The following is a 19,134-nucleotide window of genomic DNA, read 5'->3' on the forward strand; positions in this document are numbered from 1 at the left end:
CCCATCTGACCTGGCCCAGCCCGATCTGCCCAACCCAAAAACCAGCAAGATGAGAAATCTGGCACAGACTCGCTCCTGAGAGTGCTGCTTTTGAGACATTGGACCGATAATGCCATGGGGCCTTCCATATCCACCTGAAAGCGCATATGAGACCTTGGTTTAACGCCTCATTCCAACAGTACAACACTCCCTCAGTAGTGCATTAGAATTTTTATGCTCAAGTGCTAAGTTGAACTTGAGTCCACAATCTTCTGGGTCAGAGGTGAGAGTGTCACCAACTGAGCAAAGTTTCTCTCTTTTTCTCTCTCCTCTCTACCCCAAACAATTTTTTGACATTTTGATCAGACCACCCTCAATGATATACAAATCAATTTTATGCAACCTTTCCACAAAATTTAATGGAGAACACAAGACAAACATGGACAGAGATAAAGAAAAAGGCAGCAATGAAACCCCATGTCAACAATTTACAAGCCAGGCCACCCTAGCAACGAAGTAGAAGCAAGGCAGGTAAATTGTTGATTTTCATACAGATTAAATTTGACTTGCCTGCAAATCAGACTCGCTGTATTCAACATTATATTTAAATAAGGTCCATAAGTGGGAAACATCCTGCAGGAAAAACTACAGGGTAACATTTTAAAAATTGAACATTAGTTCAGCCTGTGTGTGTGGTCTGCAGGTCCAGTCAACTCCAACATAGTTCCGAAATTCTGATCCAAAGTTGCTAGTCATTAAATAATCCAGCAGCAAAGAGTCAGATTATTAATAATTAGTTTTCTTCGAACATCAATCTTTCATACACCTACTGAATATGGAAACATGCCCAGCATATGACTATGCTTTAGAAAATCTACCAACCAAACATATTTGGACAGGACATCTCCTAAGGCATGCAACAGAGATGTTCAGCCACAACGATCCTGTGCAAATGGGAGCTGAATGAGGTATCATAGTACATTACAGAATCTGATAGTGCACACTGTTCTGTATCCACAGGAGAGGCAGATAGAGAAAATATATGCACAAACAGCATAGACATGGAGGCCAGAAGGTGAAACAGTCCAGCTAAAAGTGAATGGAATCCCAGAGATTCGATCACACAAATCCCCAGTGTCTGCTAAGGATTTTTGCTTATTTGGGTTTGAAGCCTTTGTTTCTGAAGATTATATTCTGGGTTCAGTCAAAGTTTCCTATACTACAAAGCCAAGAACACAAGAAATAGGAGTAGACCATACAGTCCTTCCAGATAAGATCACTACTGATGCTCAACTGCAAATCCACTTTTTCACCTAATCCCCATATCCCTCGATTCCTTCAGATTCTAACAATCTATGGTCTCAGCCTTGAATATACAACGACTGAGAATCCATAAGCCTCTGGTGTACAGAATTCCAAAGACTGACAACCCTAAATGAGGAAATTTCTTATCTCACACCAAAACAGCTATTCCGTTATCTCAAGACTATAGCCTCTAATTCTAGACTCCCTAGCCAGGAAAAACAGCTTTGCAGCATCTGCCCTGCCCAAGTTCTTATTGTATGCTTCAATGAGATCACGTCATTTTTTATCCCAGGAATCTATCTAGTGAACTTTCATTGCACTCTCCTTCAACCCCAACCTCTCAAAGCAATTACATCCTTCCTTAGGTAAGAGACCAAACCCATACACAGTACTCCAGGTGTGGACTCACCAAATCCGTCTACGATTGAAGACTTCCTTACTCTTACACTACAAACCCCTTGCAATCAAGGTTGACATACCTTTTGCCTTCCTGATTGCTTACTGTACCTGCATGCTAACTTTGTTCTGTTTTTGAAATTTATTTTTCCACAGGATGCGGCCGTTGCAAGCAAAGCCAGAATTTACTGCCCATCCCTAATTGCTCTCAAGAAGGTAGTGGTGAGCTGCCTGCTTGAACCAGGTATTAAGTTCTAGGAATTTAACCCTACGACAATCAAAGGACAGCAATATGATTTTCTTTGTTTCCTGTACAAGGACATCCAAATTCCTTTGAACACCAACATTCAATATAAAAAGGGAAAATGCTGGAAATAATCAATGAACGTGTCAGAAGACAAGGCAAGGCCAGCATTTGTTACCCATCCCAAACTGAAGGTGGTGGTGAACCATGTTCTTGAACAGCTGCAGTCCATGTGGTGTAAGTACATTCACATTGCTGTTTGCAAAGAAGTTCCAGGATTCTGACCCAGCAACAGTGAAGTAATGGCGATACAGTTCCAAGTCAGGATGATGCGTGAATTGGAGAGGAACCTGCAGGTGATGGCGTTTGTCTTTCTAGGTAGTAGAGGTCACAGGTTTGGAAGGTGCTGTCCAAGGGGGTTTGGAAAGATCGATAAGGAGTTAGGTCACATATTAGCCATGATCACAATGAATGGCAAACAGGCTCAAGGGGCTAAATGGTCAACTCCTGTTCCTACATGTCCCCTTCTTCCCCACTCAATACATTTGTACTTCAGAGTCTATGTCATTCTCTGAGACTATCGGGCAAAATTTAGTCAGAATTTCAGTAATTACCCTTTGCTACAATATATATTTTGTTATTTTCCTTGCATAGTCCCAATCAATTGAAAGATAAATGCTCCTTTTCTTCCTAGCATTACCCCATCCGTCTCATTTGTTTAGTAATTTTCCAATTTCTCACATGATCCTCTCCCAACCCAGGACTTGTCAACAAGATCCAGAAGGACAATAGAAATTGGAATTTCAGAATATAGAAACTTGCTGTCTGCAACCCATAGCAATAAGGTTGACTCTTAACTGTCCTCTGAAATAGCCTAACAAGCCATTCAGTTGTATTAAACCGCTATTAAAAAGTAGAAGAATAAAACCAGATATACCACCCGGCATCACACTAGACATTGTATTTGGACACCCAGTCCAGCTGACACTCAAGTTTTCCTCACTAACATCTGGGACTTTTGCCACAATTTGGAGAACTATCCATAGGTATGATCATAAAAAAGCAGCATGCAGGTACAACAAGTAATTAGGAAGGCAAATTTTGGCCTTTATTGCAAGGGGGATGGATTATAAAAATAGGCATAAATACCTGGAAAAACTCAGCAGGTCTGACAGCATCTGCGGAGAGGAATACAGTTAATGTTTTGAGTCTGATGAAGAGTCATTCGGACTCGAAATGTTAACTGTATTCCTCTCTGCAGATGCTGTCAGACCTGCTGAGTTTTTCCAGGTACTTTTGTTTTTGTTCTAGATTTCCAGCATCCGTTGTATTTTGCTTTTATAAAAGTAGGCATGTCTTGTTAAAATTGTGCAAGGCACTGGTGAGATCACACCTAGAGTACTGTGTACAGTTTTGGTCACCTTATTTAAGGAAGACATACTTGCATTGGAAGCAGTTCAGAGAAGGTTCACTAGACTGATTCCTGGGATGAAGGCTTTGTCTTACGAGGAGAGTTTAAGCAGGTTGGGCCTATATTCATTGGTGCTTACAAGAATAAGAGAAGATTGTATTAAATATACAAAATTCTGAGGGGGGGTTGACAGGGTAGATGCTGAAAGGATATTTCCTCTTCTGAGGGAATCTGGAACAAGGGGGCACAGTTTAGGAGTCTCCCATTTAAGAGGAAGAGGAAGAGGAATTTCTTCCCTCAGAGGATCCTTATTGTTTGGAATTCCCTTCCCCAACAAGCAGAGGCGGCTGAGTCACTGAATGTGTTCAAGGCCGAATTAGACAGATTTCTGATTGACAAAGGAGTCAAGGGATTTGGGGGTAGGCAGGAAAGAGTAATTAATGCCACAATCAGATCAGCCATTATTAAATGGCAGAGCAGGTTTCAAGAATGAGTGGCTTACTCCTGCTCCTATTTCTTATGTTCCTGTTTCAGGAAGAAACCAGATAATCTATTTATCTATGATCAGATAATCTATTTTAGAGATGTTGGTAGAGGGATAAACACTCGCAGGGCACCCGGAGAATTTGCCTGCTCTTCATCAAATAGCATCCACAGATGTTTCATGTTAATCAGCAGGGCTTCATTTTAATATTGCATCTGAAAGATGGCACCTCTGACAATGCAGCAGTCCTTCAGTATCGCACTGCAGAGTCAGTCTGCATTCCAAATTCAAGTATCTGAAGTAGGATTGGAATCTATAACCTTCTGAATCAGTGGAAAGAATCCCACCATTGGTCCAAATGCAACACCTGCTTACACCTTTCTATTTCACCTTTTGTAAAGTGGCTTTCAAAGAAACACACTGTCCAGGCAATCTCTTGGATTCGCTTCGAGTGTCGGGTTGGGAGGCAGGGGAGAGTGCAGAGGGAGGAAAATCAGTGAAGTATTTTCCAGAATACTCTTCCCTTTTTAGCCCCAGATTTTTCCCTTTTTCTTTAATGTGAAAATTGTTTTAAAGACATTACACGGCTACAGGGATTAGGGCAGTGTCCAGTTACGATGCGCCAGCCATCCACCAGTTTGTAGCAAACTTGGTGGGCCAGCTAGTATTTATCTGCCCATCAACTCTGTTATATTTCACCTGTGAATAAAATACCTGGTGTAAATAAAAGTCAGCATTTTTCCCCTTCCACTACTTCAGTGGACAACTTTTCCTTCCATCACTCCTACCTTCCTTCCTTTCCCACTCCAAGTATTGGAACATAGGGCTTGCTGCATTGTTCCAGTGAAGCTCAACGCAAACTGGAGGAACAGCACCTCATGTTCCAACTAGGCACTTTACAGCCTTCTGGACTGAATATTGAGTTCAACAATTTTAGTTCATGAACTCTCTCTCCTCCATCCCCACCCCCTTTCCGATTCCCACCCCCCCTTTTTTTTCCAATAATTTATATAGATTGTTCTTTTCCCACCTACTTCCATTATTTTTAAATGTATTTCCATCCATTGTTTTATCTCTACCTTTTAGCCTTTTTTGATTCCTTCACCCACCCCACCCCCACTAGGGCTATCTGTACCTTGCTTGTCCTGCTTTCTACCCTTAATTAGCACATTCCTTAGATAATATCACCACCTTCAACACCTCTTTGTCCTTTTGTCTGACATCTTTTGGTTATCTCCAGCTATCACTGGCCCTCTATCCAGCTCTACTTGTCCCACCCCCTCCTTAAACCAGTTTATATTTCACCTCTCTTCTATTTTTACTTAGTTCTGTTGAAGGGTCATTCGGACTCGAAACGTTAACTGCGCTCCTCTCCGCAGATGCTGCCAGACCTGCTGAGCTTTTCCAGGTATTTTTGTTTTTGTTTTAGATTTCCAGCATCTGCAGTTTTTTGCTTTTATCCAAGATACATTGGCTGACAGCTTTGCACCACCTAAGTTTTCACATTTCTGGTTTCTTATTGAAAGTGAGGCAGAGCACGACTGAATTGTTTTCCATTACACAACTCTTATTTGTCAAAGGATTTCCATTTAGTTTGTTGGTTGCTCTTTGTTTAATAGCAACAGATGTATGCTGGATTCATTAAGCTCTAAGTGGATCATTGTCTGCAACAAAGGAAGTAGATTACTGCAGCTTTAATGAACAACTCGTGCTTAAGTGTCTTGGATCAGTTCAGATTACCCCTGTAATACTTTGTTTTTCTACCCAAAGTATCTTCCAAATTCACTACGATAAAACCCTGTGGTATGTTGACAAGCAGATTAATAGATCTTCCATGAAGAAACAAATTTACCAAAGTCAGAGGCTGCGCTCACCTTTGTTGCAGTTCATGTATTTGTTTCCAATGGAAATAGAGCAGGGCAGGAAAATAAATCTTACAAAGGAAACAGGTTCACACGTGACAACACTGCATAAACAACTTCAATTTTAACTTTTCAAGTTTACATTTATGTATCCCTGCTGTACTGTAACACAAAATTCTTCAGCTGCACACTTTAAGTAGCCTGAACCAGCCAACTCCACAACCTGCAACCTGCTGCCAGTCTGATCAGAGAACAGAAGGAATGTTCAAGAGGTCAAACAGATGGCATGGGTTTTCTCTCCATTCTCTGGCCACCATCCCTGCATTCCATTGGTCGACCAGGATTCCTTCAAACATGTATGTATTACAGATTCAGACTGGGCATATGAGCCATAATTAACCGTTTGATTACTTCAGAATTAACAAGATGTATTTATGTACACCTTTAAAAGGTGGAAAAACACTCTTAGAAGACATAAGAGTAACAAATTTAAAAGAATAGAAAATACACACAGTAATACAATTGCAAGAGATTGTTACATTCTTGAATTTCTTTTGCTCTTTTTCTCAAATTGATTTTGGCTTCCAATGTTTCTGACTAGTCTTGTAGGCTGACCAGTTCCCCACGTCCCACAGAATGCACATTTGCAACGTTACGTAGATAAGATTTATAGTATCCCAGGAAACTACAGATTCAAGAAACTTCAGATCATCTCAGCAACTGGTTGTTCTATCTCATACCTTGACAAATGTTTAAAAAAAAACAGGCTAAACAATATCCTGGCACACAGAACCTTGCTCTTTTTTTTTAGAAGATATTAAATTCAAAAGAAACCAACTAAACATAGCTTTTAGCAAATCACACAAATGTTTGCAAGTGGCCAGGCCCAATCTCAGTTGGCTTTTATTTCCAGGAAAAAGTAACTGCAATAAAAATTAGCTGGAATGTTTTTTCTATGGTGAACAGGGACTTAATCCTTATGTACAATTACAGAATTAAAAAAGCCAGCAACAAAACTAAGCTTTTAATAGAAATGCTTTTTTCTGTCAGAAGTGACCAAAAGATGTTTAAGCAGAATTTTAAAGATGGAGAAAAAAAGCAGGGTGGTGAGAGGGATCCAGGAAAGTCTGAGTTGGCTAAAGGCAATGCAACCAATAACAGCAAAAGGGAGGAATGCACAGAAGGCCAGAATTTGAAGTAGGAGTAGTAGCTTGGAGCAATATTGTTGGGGCATGTGAGGATAAGGGTTTTGAATATAGTGTGCTGAGGGACAAGAAGCTGTTGATCAACAAGAAATGATTACTTGAATAGCAGGACAATTCACGCATTTCTGTATTCTGGACAAGCTGATGCTTATTGGAGAATAGAAGACCAAGAAAAGCAGTTGAGAAAGTGAGCCTAAAGGTAACTAGAAATTAAAATTTTGGCAGTGGCAGGGCTGAGGTAGGGACTCAAGTAGTCAATGTTATGCAGATCAGAGAAAACAATCTTGATCATCGTCAGGTCATGGGGTTTGAGCTTCAGAGCTGGGTTGAATAGAACACCAAAGTTTAGCATAGCCTGAGCATGTGGTTGGAGGTTTAAGTAAGTGATGTGTAGAGCTCATAGCAGGTCTGAATATTTTGGCATCTGTTTTCCTGATGTTCAATCGATGAAACCAACAAGCACAAAAACAGAAGTAGGCCATTCAGCCTATCGAACAAGTCTAACCATTCAATGGGCCAAATCTTCCGTCTCCGGACCGTCAGAGACCAGACATAGCACTGAAGACATGTGTCAGGACCCCGTGGAAGTCTCAACCTATGGACTTATGTGGGAATTGCCCAGGGAAGCTTAAATTTCTGACAGGCAATTCCCCTGTTCCCTGGGTCCCTCCACAAATGTCTCTGAGTCTGAGCTAGAGTCAGGGGCTTCGGACAGTTACCCAAGAAACGTTAGACAGATTAAAACCTCATCTCACACATGGGTACTTCCACAACCAACTCCCCATTCAACCCTCCAAACCACCACCTGACTGGACTACCACCACCCTCACCGATCTGACCTGACTACCCCCACCCCCTGACCAGACCCGATTACCTCCCCCGCCCCACCCCATCCTGACCACCACCCAATCTGACCCAACTACCTCGCTGACCAGATCCAACTACTCCTCAACACACGATTACCTAGCCATCCACCCAACCCACCCACGCTATGCACTCACTCATTCACTAACATTCAAAGACTGGACCTTTAAACCTAGTATACAGCAGCTAGGTGCCATATATAAAAAAGATGGCTCATCCTGTCTTCCGAAAGTGTTCCCCGATGGATGCCGCGCTGCGCATTTCTGAGACAGCCGGAATCAGAAGACCCCAGAAGGAGTGCGCAGCAGCATTGAGTTGGGGAAATCCGAGTACAGCGGCAGTCCACTCGTCATTGCCACTGCTTAGAGCCAACAAAATCATTGTTCGTCTGCAATCTAACGCCACATACCCAGCTTTGCCCCACATCCCTTAATACCTCTGGTTAACAAATCTCTATTATCATATTTAAGATTAACTATTAATCTAGCGTCAACTGCTGTTTGTGGAAGAGAATTCCAAACTTGTACCACCCTTTGTGCATAACAGAATTTCCTAATTTCACTCCGATAGGTCTTGCTCTAATTTATAGGTTATGCCCGAGTCCTAGACTCCCCAATGAGTGGAATTAGTTTCTCTCAATCTACTCCCCTTAATATACTGAAAGTTTTAACCAAATCACCTTTGACCATCTAAATTCCAGGGAATACAACCAAAATCTTTGCAATCCCTCTTCACAATTTAACCCTTGGAGTTCAGGTGTCATTCTGGTAAATCTACAATGTAACCCCTCCAAGGCCAATATAATTCTCAAGGTATTGTGCCCAGAAATGTTTGTGCGATGAGTTTGGGATCAAGGGAAGTATTACGTATGAAGATCGGAGTGCTGTCACTCTTACAGGTGGAAACTATTCTGTACCTGCATGAGATCCCTTGGGATGTAGCATGTAGATGAAGCCATGGATGAATCCTCAGCAGTGAATGCATGTAAAAGGAAAGCATAACCACCTTTGGGATGCTCTAGTTGCAGTGAGACAGGTAGGAGCAGAACCATGCAAATACAAGTTACACAGAACTGGATCAAGGACAAGGATGGCCTGGTTCACCAATAGGAGGTTGCAGTCAGAGGTCATCAACAGATGCTTCCAAGTCAATGCTGGTAACACAAATCAAGTCCCATTTAAAGGAAGAAAACAGAACCTGTTTGCAAACCAGAATGTGTTCACTTTCCCTGTGGAAAAGTACTGTCCCAAGGCGGCACAGGACTCTTCCTGAATGCAAGTATCCTCAGGGGTACAAGGCTTAGCAGCTGTGCCAAGAGCATGGAGTCAAAATGTTCTATTGCATTAAAAAGGGAGCCCTCCCTGTATCGTTATGCAGCAGGATTTCGATTTTGCCAGTCATCAAACTGGGGGATAGGTAAATTATGGATCCATCACTTACCCACAGACTTGTTGTACATTTACATTGGATTTCAATATTTTTCTGGGTACCACTCCCCCTCCTTCACCCACATCTTGGCAAAGGTTGAAACATATTTAAATTTATTAACATTGTGTGAAAGGTAGAGCCGTCATCATGGCGAGCTTGTCCAAATAGGCAGCAGCTCCAAGCCAGTCGAAATAACCAACAATGAGCAGCTCCAATAGGCAAAGTACAAGCAGCATTTAATCGCATTCTGGACAGAGCAGGAATAGATTGATTGCGACTGTAGATCCCACTTCTTTTGCTGCGCTATTAGAAAAGAAACTTTCCAACATTCAAGAATTCTCAAACCTCTTCACTTCACAACCTTTCCCTGTCAAAAGTTTGCTCTCCCCAAACCGAAGTTTACTTCTATCACCATGGCGTAAGTCACCCAAACCAGCTTCTCCACTACTACCGGTTCAATGTCCACTATATTCCTTAAAGCACCTTAGGATAGTTTATTACATAAACTGCTATATAAATGTCGTCCATAAATTAAGTGAACAGCAGATGTGAAATTTGAAATCAATAAAAATCTGGAATTAAAAGTCTGATGACCACGAAACCATTGCTGATTGTAGTAACTCATCTGGTTCATTAACGTCCTTTAGGGAAGGAAATCTGCTGCCCTTACCTAGTCTGGCCTACTTGTGACTCCAGACCAACAGCAATATGGTTGACTCTTAAATGCCCACATCCCATTAATGAATAAAAAATAAATAAATAAATATTGGCATACATATTCCCAGTTCAGGGTAAAGGGTTTATATTAAAATGCTGATAAATGCAGATCTGATCATTTTAGCATGGCTTCAAGTGATTTGTTTCTTGAAAACTATCAAAGTGCCTTTCCATTTGTTCAAAAATGTTCATGTTTTTGGAGGTATATTTTTAGTTCAAACATTCTGAAATCAATTCTCAGGAGTTTAATATCTATATGTTTTCGTAATCCTGTTTAGTTGGCAGCCAAAGAATTCTGAAGTGGTGATCCCACCAACCCCACCACAGCAACACACCTGCTATATGTAATGCAGAAGTAGCAGTATAACTCAGAATCGAATTGGGAATTCAACTTCACAGCATAGCTGGAGTGTGAAACCAGTTTCAAGTCATTTCCCAACTACCTTGCTGTGGACACACTAGTTAAATCCCAGCCTGAGACACCAACCTCTATTGACAGTAATCTCTTAGCTTGGATTAATTCATTCATTGTTCAGATATTAGGTGCCTATTAGACACAAGCTATCTGGAAGGTGTGGAAATGAATCTCAATTTCTGGACAATCTGGGCTATGTTTACAGGCATGAGAGAACATTAAAATTCTATAGACATATCCACTACAAAAAGAACATTTTATAAACGAACTGTGCACAACATCATTGTCCACAAGCAGAAAGGTCAGAGGACTAACAGGAAGATCAACATCCAGTTGTGATTTGCATTTATAGTGCCAGGACTATCCACCATGAATATTTTATTGACACTGACATGGCACAGAACCAAGCTAAGGCGTAAGTAATAAAGACAATGCTCCAACTGGGTCACAGATTAATTTAAGGGATTGTCATGCAGCAGAGATACAAAAATAAAACCAAGCAATTTTGAATCAAATTCTACCTATTCCAGGAACACATCAAATTATTAGCACAAACAGAGCAATTTGAGTAGGGCCACTGAATTTCTACTTTTATTAGAATTTTCCTATATATAATCAAACTTTGATCCATGCAGACAAATGAAAATTATGGCAAATGAAAGACAAGTTCAGCTGAAATCCAACCACAACACTGTAGGATTACTATAAGCACCATGAGGAATGCCCACTGTGGATAATAGGTGCCATGCTGTGCTAATTTGGTGAATTCGTGACCCAAATCCCCACCTTCTATGATTCAGTGCATTCATCTTCTGGGTTGCTACTGTTCTATCCTCTCAGTTGTCACTCCCATATTGTCTGTTGATTCTGACTGCCATTTCAGTTTTTTAAAAATATTCCACATCCACACAAGTAGTTATTAAATGTATTCTGTATGAATCAGTTCATTAAGAAAAAAGAAACTAACACTATTAGTAGAGCCAACAGTATAATAAACTCCACTCAAACAGATTCAATTGCTGAGGCCAGATTATAGGCTGAGTTTAAAATGAGTGTTATGCTGTCCCAAGGACAGAATGATAAGGCTGATCCTCATCCCAGACAAGCAGGGGATTATTATTTCCGTGTTTAATCTACCTTCCTATAAAACATCTCCTGTCAAAGACTTTAAGGACATTCACCCAAGTTTTATTTCAGATTTTAAAACGTAATATTGACTCTGGTTATATTTAAACATTTCAGAGTAACAAGTTACAAAAGGTAGCTGAAGCTGACAACCTTTCAGAGAAAAGTAACGACAACTCTATTAAATGGCCCTACTTTCTATTTGTAAGCACTTTTACTTGGCTTATCAGTGCCACATTCTACAGCTACTACTTCCAACGCAAAGAAAAATTACATATATAATTAGCTCCGTCTTACAAGCAGTTGAGGGTTTCTTATTGAAATTATTGCTCGCTAAATAAAGGAATGTTGGGGTCTGAGGTTTGAGCATTAAGGAATCACAACAACTTACATTTAACATACTAAGATATCAAGGCACTTCACAGCAGCGTTATTCTGACACAGGCCACAAGACGTTATTAGCACAGGACAAAGAGGTAGGTTTTAAGTATTAAGTTAAAGGAGAAGAGAGGCAGAGATGTTTACAGAGTTATTCCAGTGTTTAGTGCCTAAGCCAATGATGGCGCAATGAAAATCCAGATGTGCAGGAAGCCAGAATTGGAAAAATGCCGAAATCTTGGAGGGTGTAGGGTTGACAGAGGTTACAGATATAGGGAGGGGTGAGACCATAGAAAAACTAGAAAACAAGGTTGAAGAGATGATTTTTTAAAAATTCAGGCATTTCCAGACCAGTAACCAGCATAAATCAGCAAGCAAAGAGCAACGGGTAAAACAGGACTTAGTAAAAGTTAGGATACAGGCAGCTGCATTTTAGACAAGCTCAAGTTTATGGAGGGTGCAAGGTGGCAGGCCAGCCAGCAGAGCGTTGGAATGGTCACAGTAAACAGAGGCATGGATTATGCTTCAACAACAGATGAGCTGAGGTAGGGGTGGTGACAGGCGATGTTACAGAGATGGAAGTAGACAGCCGTGTATGGAGGATATGGGGTTAGTAGCTCACTTCAAGGTCAAACAGGAAGCCAAGTCCTGAACAGTCTGGTTCAGCCAAAGACAAATAGGCAAGGAGAGAGGGTGGTTATAGAATGGTGGTTGAGAATTATTACAATGGTTTCATAACCACAGGTTAGATTCACAAGTTATTCAACAACAACTTGCATTTAAATAATGCATTTAACATATTGAAACATCCCAAGACACTTCACTGGGGCATTATAAAAGCAAAATATGACTTCATTATGGTAATATCTCCATTTTCCTGCTCGAAACCACAATAGCTTGCACTTTTATAGTGCCTTTAACACAGAAAAATGTCCCAAATGTACTTCACAAAAGTGTAATGGAACAAAAAATTGTCACTCAGACAAAGGAGGAAATATTAAGAGGGGTGACTAAATGCCTGTTCAGAAGCAGGTTTTCTGGAAAATCGTAAATGAAAGAAGTGGAAAATTTAGGGATGAATTTCAGAATTTAAAATCCAGATGGCATAGTCATCAATCTAAAGGCAAAGGCTGTAGGGGTGCCTAAGAAACCAGAGTTGGAGGAACACAGTTCTGAGGCAGTCTCAAAGCTGGACAAAGTTAGAGATAGGGAGGGACAAGGCCAAGAAGATATTTGAACAGGGGTATGAGAATTTTAAATAAAAGGTGTGGCGGACTAATCACCAATAAGGGAACATAGAGATAATGAGAGAGTAGGACTTGATGTAGGATCGACATAGGCATCTGAGATTTGGATGAGCTGAAGTTTATAGAGGATAAAGAAATGTGAGGATAGGATGGAAATCTGATTATAAAATTACTTAACTGGTACCAACTTGCAGGCAGTTTACAGCTAGAGAGGAGAATGAGCAAGAGGGAAAATAATCGCATGCTGGCATCAATGCAAGTCATGCACACACTTCGCTCAAACAGTATTAGTAGAGACCTAGCAACCCATCAAAAGCAACCAACAATGCAACAGGATATAAAGACACTTCTAAAAGTGTACAGTAAATAAGCTTAGCTAACAGTCACAGCTTCTACAGTGTACTTAAACTGTCCATTATAATGCATGAGGAGGGTGAAGTACTCAGATCTTATGCCATTATTTAATTTTTTTCCCAAATTTATTGGCTTCAAGCACAAGTTGAAGTATGTTTCACATGCCACAGAGAGGGTGAAAAGCTCCAATCAGCCTGTAGTTTCCAAATGTAAATAATGCCGAAATTGTACACTTTGTGCAAAGCTGACGCCCCACCAGAAGCCCTTGTCATTTTTATCTTTGCATAACTGCCGGACAGTCCTGTGAATAGAGGTTTAACAGAATATAGCTTCACAAACATTTCTGAGATATGCTAAAAATGACACACTCAATTGAGAAGCAAACTGCATCTGAAGAAAAATCTTTGGAAAACTCAACAGTTACAGGTACACATTACAGATAAGAAAGACTAAAATCTTACAATGAAACCTGCTTCTAAGGGTCGAAGTCACGCAGAACTTCTGGAGTGCTTCACTCACAAACATACATGTATGGTGCAATAACATTTCCGATTACAAAGTCACAAGAAAGATAGTGTATTGGGCAACATAATTTCAAAGCAGAGTCTATCAATTTTGTATGAAATCACACGAAAAAAAATAATTCCACCAGTGACTTCTTGTTAGTCAAATGCATATTCTTCCTCAAGGAACACCAGGTTAGCCACTGGTTGCATAGTTTATCATCAAATGTTACAGCACTGAGCCTCTGTTAATCCATTTTTAATCCATTTTCTCCTCACACTTTCTAGTCACCAAGTAACCTGTTTCTGTTTCCACTGCCAGGCTAGCAAAACTGCCAGTGCTGACAATCTTCCAGATGTCTTCAAGCTTTCACCTTCTTTCACCCACAGAAACACAATGCATGTAAAGGTGGCAGGAGGCAGTGACCTCAAAAAGGGAACTTACATCCATCATAACCACCATCCAAAAAGACCCATCCACAAAGAGGAAACCGATTATGTGACCATAATTAAAGCATGAAAACCAAATATTTTTCATACAGTCCAAAATACTGTCCATTTTCACTGTTAAGTGGCAAGGCAAACCACAGCTGGCAATCAAACTGTGAAATAATTTTAAAAGTTTAACATGTGCAGAATGAGACTTGAAACTTAACACTTAAAGCTTCCATGTTTGTATATTAATCTCTTCTGCATTTCTCTTAAGCAGCCCTAGTCTCAGCCTATTTCAAGAGTAATAGAGTAATAGTAAGAGTACGGCCAAATGAATAGCTGTTGGGCCCATAAGAAAACCTTAATGAACCACACCCAGTCATGGTTCACATTATAACAGCAACTCCTGTTTCCGCACAAGCAAACATACCTCGTTTACAACGAGCAGAAAATATAACCTGCAAGAAGCAAAAGTGCCAACGCATCCAAGCATTTTCGTCATGTAAACCGTGCATACACTGACCAAAGTCACAGCATGATTACACCGACAAATCAATTGACCACAACATTTGTGCCTACACCACTCTTCACTAATTAGAGTGTACCCTGTGGTATCTGGGTCTTGACTCGGTTAAAGTTGATATCATTGGCAGAAATCTTCAGTTGCACAATCAAAGCATTGCATCAGAGCTGCTGACACCGACACTCTCAAATCCACGAGTTAACATACATCCCGACTTTTAAATGAAGGTCTTGATCTTCCAATTAATTTCTAAGCAGTGCATCTCTTCTGACTCGTGATAACATTGAGATGTGGACTGTCAGAGGCAGACACGCGTATGGTAGCTGACTTCTTTCTCAGTGAGCGCGAGCAGCTCTCAAACTCGTTGCACACACACAGCAAGATCCCATCCAGAAAGACACCTTCCCGGGATGATGAATATGATCAGCTGAGTTTGAACGATCTCTTGTAATAAATCCACACGCACACAAACACTTCTAGTTGTGAATTAACTGTGTTCACAGCCCCTCCTCTACTTTGATTCAGTGCGTCTGTCACTTGGAAAAAGCCTTCTTTCCGAGGCAGCAGCCGAGGATTTGATCCGAAAGAGAAACTCGAAGTTAAAGCTTTCGCAGAAACTTAGCCCCGGGGAGGGAGGAGGAGGGGGGGCTGCTGCCATTCCATTGTCGCCAGGGTTTTACCCCAATTCTCCCCCGACCCTCCTCCAGCCATTCCCACAGTTGGAGGAACAGTTACCTCCCCAGGGGCCTATCAAAACCGGGCTGGAGGCGAAGGCACCGAGCGGGGCCCAAACTTTCCGGCTGCCGGTAACGGGACCGGGAGTAGCCGCGCCCACCTGCCTGTCAGCGGCACCGCCCGAGCCGGGAGCCCGGGCCCCCTCACTCCTCTCCCCCCACCCAGCCGAGGCCAGGCGGCCATCCCGGGGCCTGCCGTGCCGGGGAGCTGGCATTGATTTATCTCTCCGCCGTCTGAAGCCGGGCTCCGGGCTGGGGGCAGAATTCCCCTCCCCCACTCACCCTGTTGCGCAGCCTATCCAGGTCTGAGCGGGTAACCGAACCGGTGATGAAACCCGGAGGGCGTGAGGGGGGTAGGGCGCCAATTAGCGGTGAGGTGGACCCTCTCTGACTGACTCCCCTCCCTCACACACACATTCTCTCACCTCAGAGTCGCCGCCGCCGCCTCAGGGCCGGCGCTGGAACACTGTGTCGGTGGCCGCGCGCTGCCTCCTCTCCAACTCTGGGCCACCGGGTCCTACCGCCCGCCCATCTCTCCGCCTCTGGGCCACCGGGTCCTACCGCCCGCCCCTGGGGCGCAGGGTCCCACCGCTCTCCCTCCCTGCTTCTGGGCGCCACAGGGTCCTACCTACTGCCCTGTCGCCTCTGGTTGCCGCCACGTCATACCACCCACCTTTAGACACTGCCAGGACCTCCTGCCCATCGCTCTGGCTCTGGGCACTGATTTCCTGCCTCCTTGTTTCCCACAATCCGCTCAGGACCAAGTCGGCTGGCAGCTGCCAAGTACACAAGGTTATCGGGCACTGACACAATAGCAAGTGCCTTTACCAAATACAAAGAATATGGCAAGCCAAACAGCATCACCACATTGATTTAATTGTGCCTGGTTCCCTGTAACCCTGCGCTGGTAAACCAAACAACTGTGACCAATCCGAGGAACATGCCTGCAATGAATGGGGGCATAGTTGCATAAACATATTGAGTAGTTGTCGCGATTCTGTGGGCATACATGTCACTAACACACCAAACAGCTTAGTCCAGCTCTAGATGCAGGCATGTAACTGACACACTGAACACCTGCATCTTACTCTAGGGACACGTGGCACTGACACACTGAACACCTGCATCTTACTCTAGGGACACGTGGCACTGACACACTGAACATCTGTATCTTACTCTAGGGACAGGTGACACTGACACACTGAACATCTGTATCTTACTCTAGGGACATGTGGCACTGACACATTGAACATCTGTATCTTACTCTAGGGAGACATGGCACTGACACAACATCTGTATCTTACTCTTGGGACATGTGACACCGACATACTGAACATCTGTATCTCACTCTAGGGACACAGTGCACTGACACATTGGACATCTGTATCTTAATCCAGGGACACGTGGCACTGACACACTGAACATCTGTATCTTAATCTCGGGACACGTGGCACTGACACAGTGAACAATTGTGCCTGGCTATGGACATATGCCTGGGTGTCGATTCAATGAGCATATGGATCCTTCATTGGCAGAATCAACTGTTGGACCACCAAAATGCAAGCCATCCAAATGTAGCAAATGCCAGCTCAGTGGAGATGGACAACATCGTGGACTGCCAAGGAAAGCTTTTAGCATACACCTGTGGCATTGGCACCTCAATTGGCATAGGCTGGTTCCAGTGACATGGTTCCACTGGCTGATTCCACTGACACACTAAATGGAATGACTGATCCCAGGAACACGTGTAACATGAGACATCAAATGGCAGAGGCCAACTGGTGACACACATTGCAGTGCCATGCTAAGTTGCTGACACTGACTCCAGGACATGAATGCCACTTGCATAGTAGCTGAAACCAGAAATAAACATGGAAATAGAACACTTACGTTGTATAACTCAAAAGTATTGATTGATCAAAGAGCAGAGCTATTGCTATTGTTACAGCTATTGCTGATTCACATGGACATCCAAGGGTCCTGGTGGATGTCATCTTCAGCCTGGGTACAGTTTTTGTGATTATATAGTGAAAGGTGCTTTTGGGCTTCCTTTTCTTTAATGGAAGGAAAATCAGTTGAGTTCCTTTACATGCATGTGGCCAATTTTCCTGCACAATTTTCCAATATTTGCTGTGCTCAAGCAATCTAAGAAAATCTCTCCTACCTATAAGCACCATGTAGCTCCCAAACTTGACCCGATTAGCTCATCAGATCCCTAAACTTGCCAGTAAAATAAAGGTGGATAGTAACAGTTTCTATAGATACTTAAATAAGAAAAGAGTTAACAAAGTGAGCGTTGGTCCTGTAGAGAGTGCATCTGGGGAATTGATAACGGAAAGTAGCGAGATGGTGGATAAATTAAACAGGTATTTTGCTTTGGTCTTCACTATAGAGGACACAAGTAACATCCCGGAAATAGCTGTAAATCAGGAAATGGGAGGGAGGCAAGAACTCGGGAAAATTACAATCACCAGGGAAGTGGTATTGAGCAAATTGTTGGAGCTCCAGGCTGACAAATCCTCGGGTCTGGATGGACTTCACCCTAAGGTCTTGAAAAATTTGACTAGTGAGATAGTTGATGCACTAGATTTAATTTTCCAAAATTCCCTAGATTCGGGGGAGGTTGTATTAGATTGGAAAATAGCAAATATAACTCCTTTATTCAAAAAGGGAGGGAGACAGAAAGCAGGAAACTGTAGGCTAGTTAGCCTAATATCTGTCATATGGAAAATGTTAGAAGCTATTATTAAAGATGTTATAGCAGGGCAGTTAGAAAAATTCAAGGCAATCAGGCAGAGTCAACATGGTTTTGTAAAAGGGAAATCATGTTTAACCAATTTATTGGTGTTCTTTGAAGGAGTCACATGTGCTGTGGATAAAAGGGAACTGGTGGATGTACTGTACTTGGATTTCCAGAAGGCATTTGATAAAGTGCCACATCAAAGGTTATTGCAGAAAATAAAAGCTCGTGGCGTAGGGGGTAACATATTGGCATGGATAGAAGATTGGCTAGCTAACAGGAAGCAGAAAGTAGGCATAAATGGGTATTTTTCTGATTGGCAGGATGTGAAAACTGGTGTGCCACAGGGATCAGTGCTGGGGCCTCAACTTTTTACAATTTATGTAAATGACTTGGATGATGGGGTCAAAGGAATGGTTGCTAAATTTGCTGATGATACAAAGATACATAGGAAAATAAATCTTGAAGAGGATGTAAGGAGGCTACAAAGTGACATAGATAGGGTAAGTGAGTGGGCAAAGATCTGGCAAATGGAGTATAATGTGGGCATATGTGAAATTGTTCATTTTGGCAGGAAGAATATAAAAGAAGCTTATTATCTAAATGGTGAGAGATTGCAGAGTTCTGAGCTTCAGAGGGATCTGGGTGCCCTGGTGTATGAATCACAAAAGGTTAGCATACAGGTACAGCAGGTAACTAGGAAAGCTATTAGAATGTTATCATTTATTGTGAGGGGAATTGAATACAAAAGTGTGGAGGTTATGCTTCAGTTGTACAGGGCATTGGTG

At 42.2% G+C, this 19,134-nt stretch overlaps 1 protein-coding gene across 11 annotated transcripts in view; it reads right to left on the bottom strand.

The window, feature by feature from the left end:
- The window catches only part of sgms1b (sphingomyelin synthase 1b), a 119,710-nt gene extending 103,575 nt beyond the window's left edge, over window positions 1-16,135 (bottom strand). For 3 of the 11 annotated variants that reach the window (XR_013579849.1, XM_078565938.1, XM_078565929.1), the window contains exon 1: window positions 16,032-16,135. The gene's annotated coding sequence lies outside the window, so the exon portion shown is untranslated. Of the gene's footprint in view, window positions 1-14,779; window positions 15,758-16,021 lie in introns of those variants that run through there. The other 8 variants (XM_078565930.1, XM_078565934.1, XM_078565928.1 and 5 more) reach the window with 6 other exon arrangements.
- Between the last annotated feature and the right edge of the window lie 2,999 nt (window positions 16,136-19,134).

The sequence above is a fragment of the Cetorhinus maximus genome, chromosome 20 (assembly GCF_964194155.1).
Source record: "Cetorhinus maximus chromosome 20, sCetMax3.hap1.1, whole genome shotgun sequence".
NCBI classification, from domain to species: Eukaryota; Metazoa; Chordata; class Chondrichthyes; order Lamniformes; family Cetorhinidae; genus Cetorhinus; species Cetorhinus maximus.